The 18855-nt window shown below is 36.7% G+C and overlaps 1 non-coding gene across 1 annotated transcript; it reads right to left on the reverse strand.

The window, feature by feature from the left end:
• Positions 1-16610: 16610 nt before the first annotated feature.
• LOC148094374 (U6 spliceosomal RNA) lies at positions 16611-16712 on the reverse strand. Its single transcript, XR_015716372.1, has one exon. It is a non-coding gene; the product is annotated as a U6 spliceosomal RNA (small nuclear RNA).
• Between the last annotated feature and the right edge of the window lie 2143 nt (positions 16713-18855).

Consider the following 18855-nt stretch of genomic DNA (forward strand, 5'->3'; position numbering starts at 1 on the left):
TGCTATTTGCCCTTGGGTCTGTTTTCAGAGGTTTTAAATGTTGATGTGGCTTTTTAAAAATATAGTTTTCACCAGTGTCACTGGGGAACAAGGCAGGATAGCTGTTCACGTTGTCATTTGGAAGTCTATCACCTGATTTCCTCTTCTCTGACTGTATGGGGGCTACTTTTCTCTCTTGCATTTTGTCAAGTTCAAACAGTTGTGTCCCCTTGGTCCTTTGAGAGACAACTAAGGAATTTAGTCCACTTGCTTTATCTTGTGGCCTCAGCTCTCTAATAAGCTAAAAAAAAAAAAAAAAAATCAAAATTTTGTAGGTTGTCTGGCTTTTATTAATTGTTAGGTTGGGAGTGACATATTCTTGATTTTCTACATCTTAAACTATAATTTGTTTTTATTTTTCATATTAAGTAGTAACTGTCTAACTCTCCATCTACATTGTAGATGATAAAAATGATAATATGTGGAGGCAGAATGTAAGAAAAGAAAACAACAAAATTCTCCTGAGTTTTCTATATCTAAATAATATTACTGAGTACAAATATACTCAGACATTATTGAAATAAACCATTTTAGCTTTTGATCATCCTTTGAATTTCCAGTGTATTCAGAAATAAACTATTAATTCAATCATTTATTTAGCAAAATTTACCGCATGCTTCTATATATGATGCTTTATGTTGTAGTTGAAAAGTTGTAGAGGAACAAATCTTGAGTGTTAGCTTCTAGGAGATGTTAGTCTGCTAGAAGAAACACACATATGGACAGAGCACTAAAGAAAGACTTAATAAAGGAACTAGTATAATTAAGTCTGAAGAATAAATGAGAGATTTTAAGGCAAGAAATTCTGGGAAAATCCAGTGAGGTAAAAGCCAAAACAAAAGCATGGAAGTAGAAAAACTCTGGATAATTTTTAGAAGAGTTTTATTAATGAATGTGAGGCAGGAAATATAAGATAATGGAGGGAGGAAATGGGACCAGAAACATAAGTCAAGGCATATTAATAAACAACATTGTGTCTTGATAAGAAAGTTGGATTCTAGCCTAGATTGACTGGAAAACCCATAGTAGTTATTTTAGCAAGGAAGTGGCAGGACCACACATATTTTATTATTATTTTAGGAAAATAGCTCTGTTTTCAATGTGATAGATGGTTTCTAGATATGGACAAATGATGGCAGGGAGGCCAATGTAAAGGCTGCCATCGAGACCAAGAGTTATTTGATTTGGGCTAGAAACATAGCCGTGGAGATAGAAAGGTTTTTGAGACTCACTTTTATGGTATAATTGGCATACTAATTAATGGCTACAGTGGGTTAGGGAAAAGAAGGAATCTAAAAAGATATTAGGTTTCTGGCTTAAGAAACTAAGTAGAGATTGATATAATTAACTAAGTTAAGGATGCAAGACAGAGAAACTGATCTGGGAAGAGACTTAGTGAGGTTAGATTTAAACATGTTAAACTTAAATAACCTAGATATCCAGTGAAGATTCTAATCTAATAAACAGTAGGCCACGTGGGTTGCTGCTCCAGACCAATGTGAAGGTGAAAATTAAACATTTACATCCTGCTTTTCTTAAACAAGATATTTTAATTTCATTTTTTAAATGCAGATCATATTAACCACCTCGCAGAGTTTTTAGTGGGCAAATAGATGGGATGTACACAGTGCCTCAATAAATGACAGCTCCATTTCTGTTTATTTTTGGTTATTTGAGTTAACAGAAATTAACTCGACCAGAGAGATCATGTACTATATTTGAAGTTACATCCAAAGAAGTTCTTCAAGGTACATTTTTTGTGGGTTAACAAAATACTTCAACTTCAGGTCAAGTGTGATACTTTGGGTGGCAGAACAGGAAAAAATCTAAATAGAGTGTGAGATTTGTGCAGTTTTACACTTTTCAGAGTAACCTCCCAGGTATCATTTTATCAAATCCATGAAGTCATCCTTTTAAGCAGCTATTATCATCCCAATTTTATAAGACTCATGACTTGCCTGCCAATGGTTCACAAAGTAGAGCCATAGCACTGACCTTGCAAGTCTGGCGTCTGACTCCTAGCATGCAGCTCTGTCAGAGCAAATCTGCCACTCAGGGGGCTCACCATGCACCCTCTCACTCGGGAAGTTCCACTAGACCTCACTACAACAGCTCTAGGGAATTCTGCCTTTGAAAGGCAGCCCTGGGGCACAATCTTTTTGATCTTGAAAGCACTTCAATAGTTTATCATCCCCATTAAAAAAAATCACCTCCAAGAGCGAGACAAAGGTTCAAAACCTACAACCAAATTAAGGTGTTAAGTGCACAATTCAATTAAATAATTTACAGGAATAGGTGTTATTGATTTTTTCAGAGTTCATGTTGAAATTCTGATACTATTATGATATTAAACCAATAAAAATTTTTAAAGGTTTCTGTTATCTCTAAAAATTCAGCCACATATATTCAGTGTTCTCTTCATCAATAGTCACCCCTATAGAAAAACACATACATGTTAGCTCTATGCCAACATGATCAAGTTTGAAATGAAGCAAAAAAAAAAAATGCTATATACTTTTTTTTTTTTACCTTTTTATCTCTTCAACACTAAAAGTTTTTTCTTGGGTTTAAAAGATAGGAATTCTTTTTTTATGAAGTTGAAACGTACAAACAGTATTTGGTTACCAAGTCCATGATAGAACATTTCTTGAAAACATACTCCCCTAGTGGCAGGCACCGTCCTGTGAACAGTTTCACCATCTGTAAAATGGAGCTTACATTTTACGTGACTTAATGTGGCATTTGGCAGTTTCCTGTCTTTCGGGGACTTCAAAGCATTCCCAAAGTGACACTTTTGTTATTATAATAACAATTGCTCCTCAAGCTAGTTTCTATTTCACTCTCATCTTCCATGAGATAATATCCCATGACACAGGATAATTGGAACTTAATTCTGTTCAGGCCCATAACTGCTCCAGTCCATGGAAAATAACATCAATAGATCTGGAATTCATCTAAAAGGTATAATTAAACATTAAATGATCCAGTTTATGCTGGACATCTGCAGCATATCACTGTAATTAATCAAGAATGGGTAAGTGTGAAATATTAGGCATGAGCATAAGCGCGCTCTGTCTCTATTTTGTTTCCTTTCCACTAAAAGAGAGAAGAAAAAACCCAAAAAACATTCTGGAAGTATGAATAATTTGTGAAAGGGTTTATATGAAAGAAAATCTTAAATCGTAAGAGTTTTTATATAAATAACCCTCAAGAGATTTGAGTCTTGGTCAAACCTTCATTGATAGGCCCCAAATAGAAGGAATAAAGAGAGAAACAACCCTTGTGATGATCCAGAGAAGAAATAGAAAAAGAGACTGGAGGAGAGAGGCACTTTGGGGGCATGTGAGACTGGCCATCATTCTTTGAGGAAAAAGTAAATAATCTGATTCTAATATTCTGTAACTAAGTCCTAGTTAAAACTGTAAGGTGTGCAAATATCCAAAGAAAGCACCTCAATATAAGGTCCAGCATTATGTGCATGTTATAAGCATACATAGGCCTCAAAACAAGTAGAATTTCTGATGCTCTCACATCTGCACAGAAAAGGAATTTAACTCAGTAAACAAGTGTGAGGCACACATTACCTGCTAGTTAGAAACCTAGCATTAGGGAGATAGGAACTCTGGTCCCTGCCCTTGATTAACTAAGTCCAGGCGGTACCTTAAAGCACACCAGCCAGCCAGCTAAGGCGCAAAAGCTAGAAGGAACTGTTGCAATAGTCACATGGGCACATATTTATCGAGACTCAGAGAAATAAGAGCTTCCCGCTTTAGCCAGGTGGAAGCAGAAAGGCAGGGTAATCAACAGCCTCTCAGAGGATGTGGCACTGAGCTGGCATCTGAGAGATGAACAGCTGTTTCCACGTAGACCTGGGAAGAGGTCCTTCGTAAGCTCTAAAACTCTCTCAAGTGCTTAATGTTACATCACACACGTTTAAAATGTGCCCATGCCAGGTATTAAATTATACTCTATGATTTATACACAATCGTAGGAGTTGGATTGCATTCGACAAGAAGCTATAATGTTGCCTACATTGTGTAGACAGTGAGTTAAATGTTTATCTATTCAATTTTGTGATTTTTTCCCCCGGTATTTAGTAGGACAGACTTTCTAGAGGTGGAAGGCATGATAGCAGCCCAAACCCAGTGCTTTCTATCTAGAATTTTTTAAAATCTAGCAACAGAAAGGCAAAAGTTCTTAAAATGTCTTCTTTACTAGAAAAGCGATATATAATATGAAGATGAGGACCCCTCCCTTCTTTAAAGAAACGCTGAAAGATAACTTTTTTAAAAGTAGAAAACACTTGAAAAATATTTATTTTCTTTGTCAATTATCAAGTGCAAAAATCACTGAGTGATGTATGGAGGCTCTTGACTTTCAACAAGTTATTTTTATGGCCCAGCAAAGGCTCCTTTTGCTCATTTGGGTGGTTTTTTGAAACACGGTGAAACTTATATAAAGTCTAGGGTGCCAGGAAAGCCAGCCTGCGGAGGAGTGCGAGAAGCTTGAGAAATGTCCCAGTCGATGGGGCGCCCTCCACAGGCATTTGGCCCTGGCTGCTGGCCCAGAAGGAAATCAGTAAACCTCAGAATGGGACCAGGGTGCCTGCCCCATCCCAAGTTCAGGGCCATGTCCATCTGTCTTTCTCCTGTACAACAGTGTGCAAAAATATCTGAAAAATATCTCCACACAGGATCGCAGAGTGAGTTCTGCTTGGCAGGCTTTGGCCTACGAAGCCTTGGGCAGTGCAGGAGGGTCAGGCAGTCCCCCTGCTCGCCCTGCCTTCACTCAGCGTATCCTGCACCACCCTCCTCAGGAGACAAACCATCTCTTCCTCCCTCTCCGCAGTGTTGCCTTTGGCATCAGCTGTTGAATTATGGCCTCATGCACCAACATTGATAAACATCAGAAAAACACTATTAAGCCAAACAAAGCAAGAGGCAGAAAAACGTAAAGAGGATGAATTTATTTAAATATAGATTAAAGCTTGCTGTGCTGAACAGAAGCTTGTTTGGGGTGGCAATTTTGATGAAACTGTAAAGAAAGTGAAGATAATAGCATATTAATGATGGAGTTAACTCCGAGCCGGGAAAAGAAAGAGATGTATTATAAGGGGCATGGAGGAGACTCTGGTAGGTGTTCATTTCATCATGATTGTTTTCATACATTACTAATACTTAATAAATATCACTGCATCGACTCAGTGTTTAAGAAAAAAATTTAAACAGTGATTGGCAGATTACCAGGGGTAGCTCTACACTTTTATTTTCCTCTTGTCCCCATGGTCCCTCTTTCCTCTCTTCACTGTCTACCCTTTGGGATTCTCCTTAGTTTCTTGTAGGTTATCTGTACATTTAAGAAGGTGTTTGGTATACTTTGTCCAGCATTGTTATGTTTTCTTTTGGGAGGCTTTCCAAGATATGTATTTTTCCACATTGCAGGAAACTAAAGCTTTCCCATTCCTTTCTTTTATTTCTCTCCAATCGAGGCTCCCCTCCCTACCCCCATCCCATTTAAACTGTTCTTGTTCAGAAATAAAATGTTTTCCATGCTAGTCAATCTTAACAGACACTTATTTTTTGTACTCAATTCAATTCAATTTTCTACTCAATATGTTCAATGCATTTGACAGCTCCCTGTAACTTGGCATATTTTCCTTTCTTTGCTGCTATGAAACCACAATCTTTGAATTCCCTTACTACCTCCCTTCCTCAGTTTCATTCTCTGGTTCCTCTTCTTGTGCTGATACCTAAATATTGAGGGTCCCAGGGCTCAGTGCTGGGCCCTTTTCTTTTTTCTACCTACCCTTTCTTCTTTACTCAATCTTATAAAATCTCATGGCTTAACTCTCTTAATAACTCCCAAATTTTCATATTCAACCCTAATCTCCTATTTCAGAACCAGATTTCTATATCCAATTGCTTACTTGAGACTCCCATTTGGGTGTCTAATAGGCATCTCAAATTACCACTTCAAAACCTAGTTCTTGATATTCAGTCTTCTCCTGAAGCCAGCCAGTATCATTGGAGATTCAATTCAGCTGCAAGTAACGAAAATATAAAAAAATAGTGGCTTGAAAATAGAAATTGTATTTTTCTCTTATATAAAAGAGGCCTGAAGTTCAGCACTCAGAGCTGCTATGGAGGCTCCTTGGTCATCAGGGTATTTTTACGTTTCTGATTTACCGTCTTAGCAGGTGCTTCCATCTTCTGATCGCTTCAGTATCCACGGTGGTCTTGGCATGCCACCCGTCGCATCCAGTTGCATGAAGGGGGACAGAGGGTAAAAGGCTGAAAAGGGCCTATCACTGTTCTTGAAACAACCTTTCCAGAAACCTCACAGAATATTTCCAATTATATGTTATTGGCCAGGACTCAGCCAATGGGCACATACCTAGCTTCAAGTAAGGAAACGCAAAAAAAAAAAAAGAAAAGAAAATGAATTTTAACTGGATCTGTTTCCATCTTTAATAAGATATGAACTCTGTTAACAAGAAAGGAGAGAACTGATGCTGTGTGTTGAGTAGAGGTCTGTTCCTCTTCCATAGCATTTCCCCTCTAATCCTTGACAGCTCAGTAAACAGAATTCTTGTCCACCCAGGGATTTAAATTAAAATCCTAGGGTCGTTCTTGATTCCTCCCCACATCCAATCTATCAGCAAGTCCTCTTAGTCCTATTTCCAGAATACATCTTGAATCTATCATCTTCTCTCCTCTGCTCTGCTGACCCTTTAATATGTAAAAGCTGTAGTCATCACTCAGGTATATATATTGTTTCAGTGGCTTCCTACAGGGTCTTTTTCTCTTTTTTCTAGTTTTGTTGTTGTTGCTGTTAATCCTTACCAGAGGATATTTTTTCCATTGATTTTTAGAGAGAGTGGAAGAGAGGAAAGGAGGGAGAAAAAGAGAGAGAGAGAGAGAAACATCGATTAGTTGCTTCCCATAGGTGCCCAGACTGCGGTTGGGGATTGAACCTGCAACCCAGATACATGCCCTTGACCAGAAAATGAACCCACAACCCTTCAGTGCCCGGGCCGACACTTTAACCACTGAGCCACACCTGCCAGGGCTCTTTTGTCTAGTTTTATCTCCCATTACCCTTATAGCAGCCAGTGTGGTTTGGTTTGTTTTTCCCTGCTGGTTGGGTTTTTTGTTTGTTTGTTTGTTTGTTTGGTTGGTTGGTTAATAAAACCATATCAACTCCCAACCTAAAAGCTTTCAGTAGCTTGATATTGTATATAAAGTAGAAACTCAGCTTCTTAACAGTGGCCTGCACAAGCATCTACATAAACTACTCTCGCCCTTGTTCGCCTTTTCCAGCCACGGAAGCTTCCTACACATCAGGTTCTCTCCACTCTAGGACCTTTGTGCCAGAGCACACTCCTTGCAAATGTTTTCGGTTTGTTTTGTTTGTAGCGTGTCCCCACCACTGGAACACAGGCTCCAAGAAGACAGGGGCTTGTTGGTACGCTTCGCCCAGCCCTGGAGCAGGAGGTAGTGCTCAGTATTGGTGAATGAACAGAGGCGTTTCTTGTTTGTGAAGCTATGAGAAATTGTTATTTCTAATTATGGCTTCCACTATATTCTAAATATTCCAAATATTCTATAACAAAAATGGATTGCTTTGGAAAGGTTAATTTAATCATTTTAGTTAGATGAATTAAATAATTTGTAGTGTATAATTATTAAGTCTGAAGTTAATTAATTAGTTAAAATCCACTAATATTTTGCAACAGCACTTATAATATGTAAGATATGGGCTCACAATGCTGGGTGGTGAACAAATGAGGCACATTATAACCCCAAGGAGCTTTAATTCAGAAATGGGAACTAAGAAATAAGTATAGCTCTCTGTATTCTAACCCAAACTTTGGTAAGTACTAAGAAAAATACATACATTAGATGTGAGCACTGCCCTATAATCCCCCTCCTCCTGCAACTAGTGTACTGTGCTGTGTAAGCTTGGCCGCCTGTGCAGCGTTATGTAGACAAATTCAAGTCGCCTCTTGTTCTTACAGCAAAAAGTTTCTTCTGTCCTGATTCACATTTTTGTCATTATTGACTCCAAAAACAAATCTAAACAGAAATCTAACAAAACAAACAATTAAAGATATTCCAATTAAAAAGTGATGGAGTTGAGAACAATATTTTCATTATAATCCCCAATACAGTGTTTTCTCAATGTTATAGTAAAATAAACTAAATACTTAAAATGTACTCAGCCAGAATTAGGTTTTATAAAGGATATAGGAAAAACTTTAGGTGCTTAGATTTCTCAAGAAGTAACTGAAAGCTTTCAGTGGCTTGATATTGTAAATAAAAGGTAGAGGACTCATCAAAGTGAATTTAAAATAGCGCCGTAACATTACTAAATTTTTCAGTGCTTAGTATGATATTAGTTTGGGGTCTTATAAATAAACAGCTTTCAATATCATGAAGCATTTATTCTTCAAGATAAACTAAGGCTATTAAATGTTTCCTCTTTTAATTCACTTATCTTGAGAGCCCTTTAGTGGCCTTAAAGTTTCTCTGCTTTGAAAAACCTTCAAATAATGGTGTCCTTCCCTGAGGCTGTTGTTTAATAAAAAGGCAGATTAACCAGCAAATATCCAGCATGCGGCTCACTTTCTCTGAAGTAAGCTAAGTAGCATCCCTAAGTCAGGCCAAGTGCCAAAAAGGAACTTTCCAAATACCTGGACAGGGTGGCAGGTGCTCTAGAAACTTGAGCCAAGGATCCAAAAGGTAGATAATTACAGGCAGTTTCTGTTTATTTCTATCTTCCAGAGAAGTTTCATTTTTAAAAATTATGCGTCGGTGTCCCTAAACAACCTTTATGATTCTGAATTCACATCTTTATAATCAGCTGACAAATATTTCAAGCCCTCACTTAAAGAAACTTTTCCCAGGCTATAGTTCAATTTAAGAAACATCACTTGTATATACACCAGTTTTGTAAGTACAGCTGGTCCCTGACTTGCCATGGTTCCATTTAGAATTTTTCAACTTTATGAGGCTATGAAAATGATAGGCATTCAATAGAAATGGTCTAGGCTAAGCTGGGATATTTGGTGGGTTAGGTATATTAAATGCATTTTCTACTTACAATATTTTCAACTTACAATGGGTTTTTCAGGATGTAACCCGACTGTAAGTCAAGGAGCATCTGTATTTTATTATCATATTACATCTTCTTCTTTTCCCTTTATGAAAAATATGAAAACTGGAAAACAAAACATGCTGAGCCAGCTGGCAAGGAGTATGACTCTTATAAACCTAATACATTTTAGATAACAGTAGAAAATGTTTAAAGTTTTAAAAAATCATGTTGTCACCAGATTCTCATTAGATTTAAGGAAGTCAACTATGTATTTGATTGTCAAATTAAAACAACAACAACAAAAAAACACATTTAAGAATATATGTATATGGAATGCTGGAATTTTATCATTGAGGATTAGGTTTATCAAAAAAGAGGTGGCTTTTTTCCTTTTAAACTCTCTGGGAAGAGAAACTCCTCCTATATTTCATTATTGTTTGGCTACTGTACACGAGTCTTTCACACACATTTCCAGAAATGCATTAAATATGAAAGTAGACCCACAAATGGAGGCATCTGGTAGCCAGTTGGTGGTGGTGTTCGCACTCTTTACTAAAAGCACCCCTTCCCTGCATTTCTCTCTTTCTTTTGCTTTTCTTCCATCACCTTTATTGTTCCTCTGGGCATTTTTTCTGCTTATACATTAGGCCTGCTAGTGACACCTAAAGGTACCCACGGGCATTGCACCCCTTAAGATAGAGCTACAGTGGGTTAACCTCTACTGAGAATTTTAAATATTTGGAACTTTTGGAACCTATATGCTTTTTTTTTCACTTATTTTAGAATGCTGCAGAGAATTTGAGGAGCATGTTAATCTTAGACATGCTTGACTGTAGCACAATATGGCATAGAGGAAAATGCTTATATGTTCTGGCACTGGGTTAATAATTTGACTCTGATCAGCTGCGTAACCTTGAGCTAGTTACTTATCCACTTAGAAAGTCAGTTCCCCCTTTATAAAAAAAGAAAAAAAGAAAAGAAAGTCAGTTTCCTCATTTACAAATGTGTTGCAAAACACTAATGACTTGATACTGTGAAGATTAGACATATATACAAAGCATCTGGTGTGTGCCAGACATTCAATAAATGGTATTGTCATGATGCTAATTGCATTGATTAATTTTTCCATTATATTGGAGTCCATTACTGTTATGTTTAAAACACATATACAGTTTAATGAAATTAAAGGTTCTCCCTTCAAAAAAAATCTTAAAAGTTAAAAGCAAAATTGACGGCCTCGTCATATTTTTGTTTGATTTTTAAGAAAGTGATAATCAATTTTTAAATGTTCAATACATTTGAGATTCAGTAACAAATAATAAAATAACTAAGACAGTGAATAAGTTAATTGTTAAAGCAAACCTCTTTCGTAAAATTAAGACAATGAAGATGTTTATTTATTTTCTTCTAACAGAAATGCCAAAATGGTACTGAATCACAACTGCCCTCATCTCTTAACAAAACAAGAAAATTTCCCAGAAAGAGTGGAATTTAAAAAAAACGTTGTCCGGAAATGAAGCAAAAATCAGTATTGAATGCCTGTTTCTTTCAATGTCTGTTTCTTTCAGTATTGAATGTCTGTTTCTTACTGATCTTGCTCTGTAAAGACGTTTATACTCCAGGGAGCACACAAGGTAGCCATTAAAACTAAGACAACCCAGCAGCCAAGGGAAGGGTGTGAATCATTCTGTTTCTTTCATATACTTATTACTTTCTTTAACATGTTTCCTTTTCTCCTCCCTAAGTTGTATTTTCCTCCTCTCTCCTGGATAATGACTTCTCAACATCTCAAAACACTTCTCTCTACTTTCCTTTCTACCCCCCTTCATGATTCTTTTCATTTGTAATCTATTGATTCTACACTGTAAGATACAAGGACAGTGTGAGAATGTGCTGAGCTCAGTAACAACATGAAACAGGTAAAACAGGAGCCCTGAAAAGAAAATCACGAACATGAGAACTGTTGGTCTTTTAAATAGTAGTGGACATGCAGAGGAGAGGCTCCCTTCAGCGTTAGGGCTCCTCCCATGAAGGTGATGGGTTAGGTCTTCAATAATGGATAAGATAAGAAGTGAGGAGTTAGCTGTGCAGGGTGGGACACGGTTTACTCTTGTATTTTTATTTATTTATTTATTTATTTATTATTTATTTATTATATAATTTTCCATATGAACAACTTATCCCCCCACCCTGTACATTTTTGGCATTTTTGGTAAATTTAATGTCACAAGTAAATAAACAGAGGCAAAAAACAAAACAAAACAAAATACAGGTTTTGACACAAAGAACAAGCAATGAAGTTTCAGGCCTACTGAATGAACGAGGAGCCTAGAAAGGTGGGCAGCGCTGAGGTTAGCTTTGAATGAGTGTCGGGTGAGCCCCAGGGAAGAGAAGATTTGCACAATCCTCTGAGAAATTCCTCTGGCCACAGGGTGTAGAGGAAGGATCAAGGGCAGAAGAGCAGTTTACTAATAACTGTAAACAATCCAGGCTGGAGATTTTAAGTCCCTGGAGTATAAAATTTGTAAAGTGGAGAACAGTGTTAGTGACGGAATGAAAAGAAGAGGAAGGGGAAAATATCAGATCAGAAACACAAAAACTCCTCAGACTAGGGGGCCCTGGAGAATGAAATTGGCCTTATTAGAAACAGGGAAGTCAGAAGGAGAAGCTTAGGGATGGGAAAGGAAGACGTTAAGAGCAGTGAGAAAGATGCTGAGATAGCCATAGAATAGCCAGGTGGAACTGTAGATCTTGGGAGAGTTACGGTACAAAGAATATACAAACTTATGTTTTCCTGTGTGGTGAACGTGAACTTCATAGTTAGAGTCAGTACGGTTTTCTTCATTGTGGAAATCACAATAAAGATGAGAGTGAGGCAAGAAATAGGTAGGAGCATAGATCTCCCTCTTCAAAAATCATTAAGAGTCAACATCGGTTAGGACATTCTTCACCTAACATTAGAGTTAGGATTTGTGGATACCTCTTAGAATATCTGTATTCCCCACACAGGAAAAAAGAGTCATTTGGGTTGTCCTTAAAATGAGGACAGCTTGAAATTGGCACTCAATAAATATTTGTTGAGTGGGTGCTTGTTCATGATTTTTTAAAGGTCTAATTATAGATCTAGGGAGAGAAAAAGAAATTTCATGGACCCTAATTTTTTATTGTTGACACTATTACAGATATTGCCCATTTCTTCCCTCTCTGCCCACCTCCACCCTGCCCCTGCCCTCCCTCCCTGGCCTTCACCACGCTCTTGTCTGTGTCCATGGGCTATGCTTATATTTTTTTGGCTAATCTCTTCACCTTCTTTTGTCCAGTCCCCCATGGACTCCTATCTTTTATCATTGTGGTAAAGTATATATAAAATAAAAGCTACTATTTTCACCATTTTAGAATGTTTAATTCAGTGGCAGTAATTACATTCCCAGTGTTGCACAGAACACTTTCATCACCCCAAGCAAAACTCTGTACCTGCTACTAATTCGTATGCCCCCTCCTCCCAGACCCTGGTAACCTATAATCTGCATTCTGTGTCTATAGATCTCAACAGAATCATACAATCACATAATAGAGTGGTGTTTTTTACTTTAATGTGGTAAAACACATAGCATGAGATCTGCCCTCTTAACAAATTTTAAGTGTGCAGTAGATTATTCTCGACTTTAGGTGCAATGTTGTACAGCTGAACTCTAGAGTTTATTAATCTCACTTAACTGAAACTTTATCCTTATAGATTAATAATTCCTCATTTCTCCCTTTAATACTGGTTTCGATTTTGCAAATTTGGCTATTTTGCATACCTCATATAAGAGAAATCATGTAATACTTGTCTTATGTGTCTCATGGCCCCCTATTTTCTAAGGAAATGTAATATGGAAACGGGGAGCGCATTTTAGTTACACTTAAACTGAAAATGCTTATCCAAGCACTCACTATCTCCAATAGAAAATATTGTGTCTCTAGTTTCTTTAGCATTTACAACATGCTTTTATATTATTTCATTTTTACAACCTTACTGTGAGGTAGGGCAAGAATTATTATCTGCATATCAGAGATACAGTGTTGCTCATAGGTACTGGGTGGCTTGCTCCAGAACACATAACTAATAAATTACACTTAGGTTTCAGGTATTTTGACTGAAACTAGAAACATAATAAAACAAACAAACAAAGAGTCACTAATAGTCATTTAGTGGTATTAATGATTGGGCTAAATATATGTAAATTTTAACATTTCTGTCTTTAATCATGTTACAATTTCCATGTAAAGCTATAAAATATTTCTAAGTAAAAAAATAAAAATTATCTGAACTCATCAGGTAATGCCTTAATGACTCATGTTATTAAGTTGGGAGTATAATCAGAAATTATCTATATGTGAATGTACTAAAACTGTAGTTGATGGAATGAGCCAGAATTTATCAACATTTCTAAAATATAGAAGCCTTCGCAAATCTTATTTTTAAAAAGTTCTTCAAAGAATGAAAAATTGTTAATATTGCCACAGAGCAAAAATACTTAAAATAATGAATGCCTTTTGAAATATCAAGTGTTTGATGACTATTTGAAGAGAAATTGGGACTTATATATACTTTCTACAAAATGTGAAGGGAAGAGTCTTGGGAAAGTTTTAAATGACCAAGAAGACATGGTTGGTTATAGTACCCACGTAGTTGAATTTCTTCAAATTTTGTTTTTTAATAAGTCTTTAAAACATAGTATTTTTAACACTTACACCTGATAGTTTTGATAAAATGTGCTTTGTAATAGAAAAAAGTAAAGTTGAGTGGAATAGTACATTAAATTCTTTGGTCTTTGTTACTCTCCTCTGTGGGAAGCCTGATGGCTGAGATGAGAAAGTTGAAACTGGATGTCAGCCATGTGGTGTGTTCTGGCCCTGCTCTCTCTGGTTTTATAAACAGTGGAGAATGGTGCGGCATCAATGTGTTTCTTCTAAAACTTAAGAGTACCTGACACAGAAAGGAAATGGAAAGTATAAATCAGCAAGATTAAAACTTTTGCTTAGGAACAACTGATTTCCCTGCTTTGCTTAATTTCTAAGACAGCTCTCTGTGTTTCATCCAGGAAAACAAGTGGGAAACTCCCAGCCTGTAGTCACCTGATAACTGTCAGGAGTCCATGTAACATTCTGAAGGATGGGTTTCAGACAGAGGTTTAGACTTACGCAGTTTAAAAATGATAGTCAATAAGAAAACAACTTTTGAGAAAGGCTAATTTGCTTTGTAGTCAATTCTACGTGAATAGGTGCATATTTCTTATACGTGCATGTGTAAAATGATATAATGTTTAAAGAGACATTTTCATTCCCCACTGGATTATTCGATGACCCTTACTGAGATTGCCACTGTCTTTGATGTTTCTCAGGGCACCTACAGTTAACTATGTGCATCTGAATTAATCTCCAAAACATCAGTAAAACAGTACCCTGTAATTGGGACAAAAGCATAGGAGTGGTAAGGGTGGGGTTGCTATGTAAGGAAAGCAAGGTTAATTAATATTAACCAGTCTTACGACTTCTCGTCTAGTGCTTTCTTCTATCTCAGTCACCTGGGGACTTGGGTGGAGAGGATTTGGGCAGACAGGAGAACTTGAAGTTCCAACAGAGGAGAAACTGTCGTTTATGGATGTGTCCTCCTTACCTAAGATGGAACCTGGCATATAATAGGACCTCATTCATGTGCTTGACAGCTATTTATTGAGTGCTTACTACGTGCCAGGCACTATTCAAGGAAATGCAAACATATCATTGGAAGCTAACATATAGCATTTATTGTCCTTCGGAATTTATATTTCAGCAGGGGAGGGCAAATAATAAACCTAATAACTAAAGCATTTAGAACACTGAAAGGCGATGTGCTATGGAAAAATAACAAAGCTGGGCGAGAGGATTGGGAGCACAGAAATGATGGAGCGGTTGAGATTGTAAATAATGTGGCTGGGGTAGGCCTCAGTGAGGTGAAATGTGAACAAAGACTTGAAGACATGGGTGTGTGAGCCACATAAATATTTGGAGAAGAGTTTTCTAGGCACAAGGAACCTCAAGTGAGCTGGGAACAAGGCTCATCAACAGTAAGGGGCCAGTAAAGCTGGCGCAGAACACAAGTGAAGGAGGTTTGTTGAAATAGGTCACATTGGAGGGTGCACATGATGTAGGGCTGTGGAGGCCCCCCAAAGGGTTGAGCTTTACTCTGAGTGAGATGTGTCTAAGGTTTTCAACAGGAGAAACACAATCTAATTTATGTTTTAAACAGATCACTCTGACTGCTCGGCTGAAAATATATGGGGGCAGGAGAAAAGCAGGGAGGCCTATGAGGAGACTTGGAATTAATCAGGCAAGAGATGACAGGGCTCAGATCAGGCTGTGAAAGCAGTGAGAAGTTCGCTTATCCACCTATTCATTTTACAAATCACAATCGAGGGATTTTTTGGTCAGACACTGTTCTAAATACTTTATTCACATGCCCTTATTTGCTTATACAATGTGGTAGGAGAAATAATGTCCCCCCCCCCCCCCCCCAAAGATGTCCACATCCTAGTCTCCAGAGCCTGTGAATATATTACTTTACACGGTAGAAGGGATTTGGCAGCTGTTATTAATCTAAGCATCTGGAGATGGGGAAATACCACTGGCTTGATTCTGGTAGGCACAGTGTAATCACAAGGGTCTTTTAACAGAGAGGCAGGAGGGTCAGAGTCAGTGGTAGGAGATGTGAGGATAGAGGCAAGAGTTTGGAGTGATGCGAGGAGGAAAGGGTCAAGAGCCAGTGAATGCCGTGGCCTCCTAAAGCTGAAGGCAAGAAGGGTCCTCCCAGAAGGAGCACGGCCCTACCAACACCTTGGTTTTTCCCAGTGAGACCCATCTTAGACCCCTGACCTCCAGAACTTTAAGGTAATCAATTTGTGTTGTTGTAAGCCACTGGAGCCAATGGAGCAGTTGAGATTGTAAATGAGGTGGCTGGGGTAGGCCTCAGTGAGGTGAAATGTGAACAAAGACTTGAAGACATGGGTAACGCTGGTAATTTCTTACAGCAGCAATAGAAAACTAACACAGAAACAAGATTTCCAAATAAATGCATAAGAATCATATGATTCTACTCTAATTTCCTTAACCATTCCTACATTGTTCAAGTTTTAGATTGTTTCCTTTTTTTTTCCTTAATATATACAATGCCGAGAAGACTGTCCTTATGAATAAATCTTGGCACACACGTCTGATAATTTTCTTAGGTTTGTAAATGGAATAACTGCTATAATAATTGATGTTTATACTTTAAAATACAGAGAAAGTACAGAGAATTACACAACAAACACTATTTTCACACTCCAAGGTTAACTTTTATTAACCCTAGATTTTTATATAATAAATAAAATATAAATGGTAGAGATTAAGCATCCTTTAATTTCCTTACCCACTCGGCTTCCCTACTCCCATCTCTTCCAAGACATAGACTGACGAATACAGCGGGTTCAAATGGGTGAGACATCTTTGCACATTGGCTGTGCTAATCTTCTCTGTGCTGTTCCAACTTTAGTATAGTGCATATTGACAAAGCAAGCACCAGGGATTTTTTCTAGTCTTAGGAAAAACTTGAAGAAACATAGCCAACGTCATAAATTCTAACTTGCTTATGACAATGATATGTTTAGACTAAAAAATATGAGTGTTCTTGGAAAGTAAAGGGCAAATATGAGCATTAAGAGAAAGAAGAAAAAGACAGAAAAAGCTTAAAATAAATAATGAACTGATCGTAGCTACTTTTTTCTAGATGTGCATTTCATCTGTTCTTTTTATCTCACATTCAGAGTATTAATGTAAGTTGAAAATATGAAATCTTCAAATTATGCACTTACAAGCCATTACTACTTTTGTGACAGTTCCCAAAATAGATTGGCCTATGTTCTGAACTGGGAAGAAAAGGGTGTTGTTTCCTTTACTGTAATTCTACTGTTTTATTGGGGTGTCACACAGGCTATTTTACAGTCTAGTTTGAGAATAGATCCCTTTGTCAAGCTTGGTCATAATTTTGGAAAACCCTCTACTTAAGAAGAACACAACTCAGTTATGAGGATGAAGATTCATTCCTATTACAGGATATCAAAACTAGAATTTTGACAATGCACTCACCAAATGAAAATGTCTAAAATACAAGATTTTCTCAAGATCTGTAATTTTAAAATAGAATTACAAATTATATATATGACACTTTAGTTTGTATTGAAACAATCATTTTGATTCATTTAGAAGATTGCTCTTTTTACTCTGGTCTATCTAAATATTCTAACACAAAATTTTAGATACTGTAGTTTATGTAAGAACCACAAAATGCAAATTATTACTATTGAAAAGGCACACCTTTTGAATTAATTCCTGTAAAATATCTTTAAAAAGCAAAAGCTCATAATGCTAAAAACTAGTATTTCTGTAGTACTTCAAACACAAGATATTTTATTTCTTAAATTTCACAAAAAAAACACTATTATGTACTATCTTTTCATATAAAGCTACAAACAACATGGTTTATTTATTAGTTTGAATGATAAGATTTTTTTAAAGACTGGAAATGAATAATTAAATATTATAGATGTCTGTCTGTATATCACATTATACACACAATGAGAGATTGTATCTGTATTTAAAGGGCTTGTCTTTTTCCTAGATAGAAATTATATCCCTTTTTTAAAAAAAGTATGAATAATGAGATGCCCCATATAGATATTTTTGACTTATTTTGATTAATGGAACAAGTAGGGAGAAAAGTTCCTACAAATGTCTCTAAAAAGCACAATAAGTTTCACTATTGTTTTAGAATCAGAAGGATTTAAGTGCTGACTGACAATAACTCATAACCAAGGAGGAGCTATTTAATGAGATGGGCTTGTCCTAAATTTGACTATTACTTTCCAAATTCTGAATTACAGCACCTCATTACATAAATGGATTTAATCATAGAGGAATGTGCTTTATATTTAATTTTTAATTTATGCTTACTTTCTAATCTGAGTAATAAGACTGAATGCAGAAATTTAGTTGTTAGAGAAGGTTATTTAAAAAAATATCATGTATTATTTTATAGAGGTAACTCCCTGTTTCTTTTAAGCTCTCTATAATTTACCATGAAAAAAATGAGAGTAAAAAATGCATTTAAACACACATGTATAATGAAAAGGATCTTTACTGTCATGGCTTTACTCTGGGAAAATGTTTTCCAAATGTGATGTTAGGCTGACTTGCATCACTTAATCACTTAAAGAGCTGTTAAAAAATTAGTTTCCCAAGTTTCACCCCAACTCAGACTCATTGACTCAGACTCCTCAGGCAGGGGCATGGATCAGAAATATGCATTCAAGGCGAGCACACTTGGTGATACTGATGGAGACAGTTCAAGGAGTGATTTCAAGTTGTGCTTTATGGGCTGATGTCACATCTTTCTAAGGTTTGTTTTATAGAGCTTCGGTAAAGTCACTTTAATATAATGCCAGATGTGTATCTATCATATATTTCATGAGGCTTATATTTGAACTGATTATTTATAACTTGTTGAACTGATTATGATTTTGGCAATAATTATGGATTTTTAAATATCACTAAGTTAGTCCAATTCCTGCTTTGATACTAGGCCAGTCGAAAACTACTCAGATGTTGACTGGTGCACACTTGAGTGACAACCTTGGATTAAGCATTATGCCACACTGACAT

Source organism: Miniopterus natalensis, chromosome 1, assembly GCF_054644295.1.
Source record: "Miniopterus natalensis isolate mMinNat1 chromosome 1, mMinNat1.hap1, whole genome shotgun sequence".
In the NCBI taxonomy this organism is placed as follows: Eukaryota; Metazoa; Chordata; class Mammalia; order Chiroptera; family Miniopteridae; genus Miniopterus; species Miniopterus natalensis.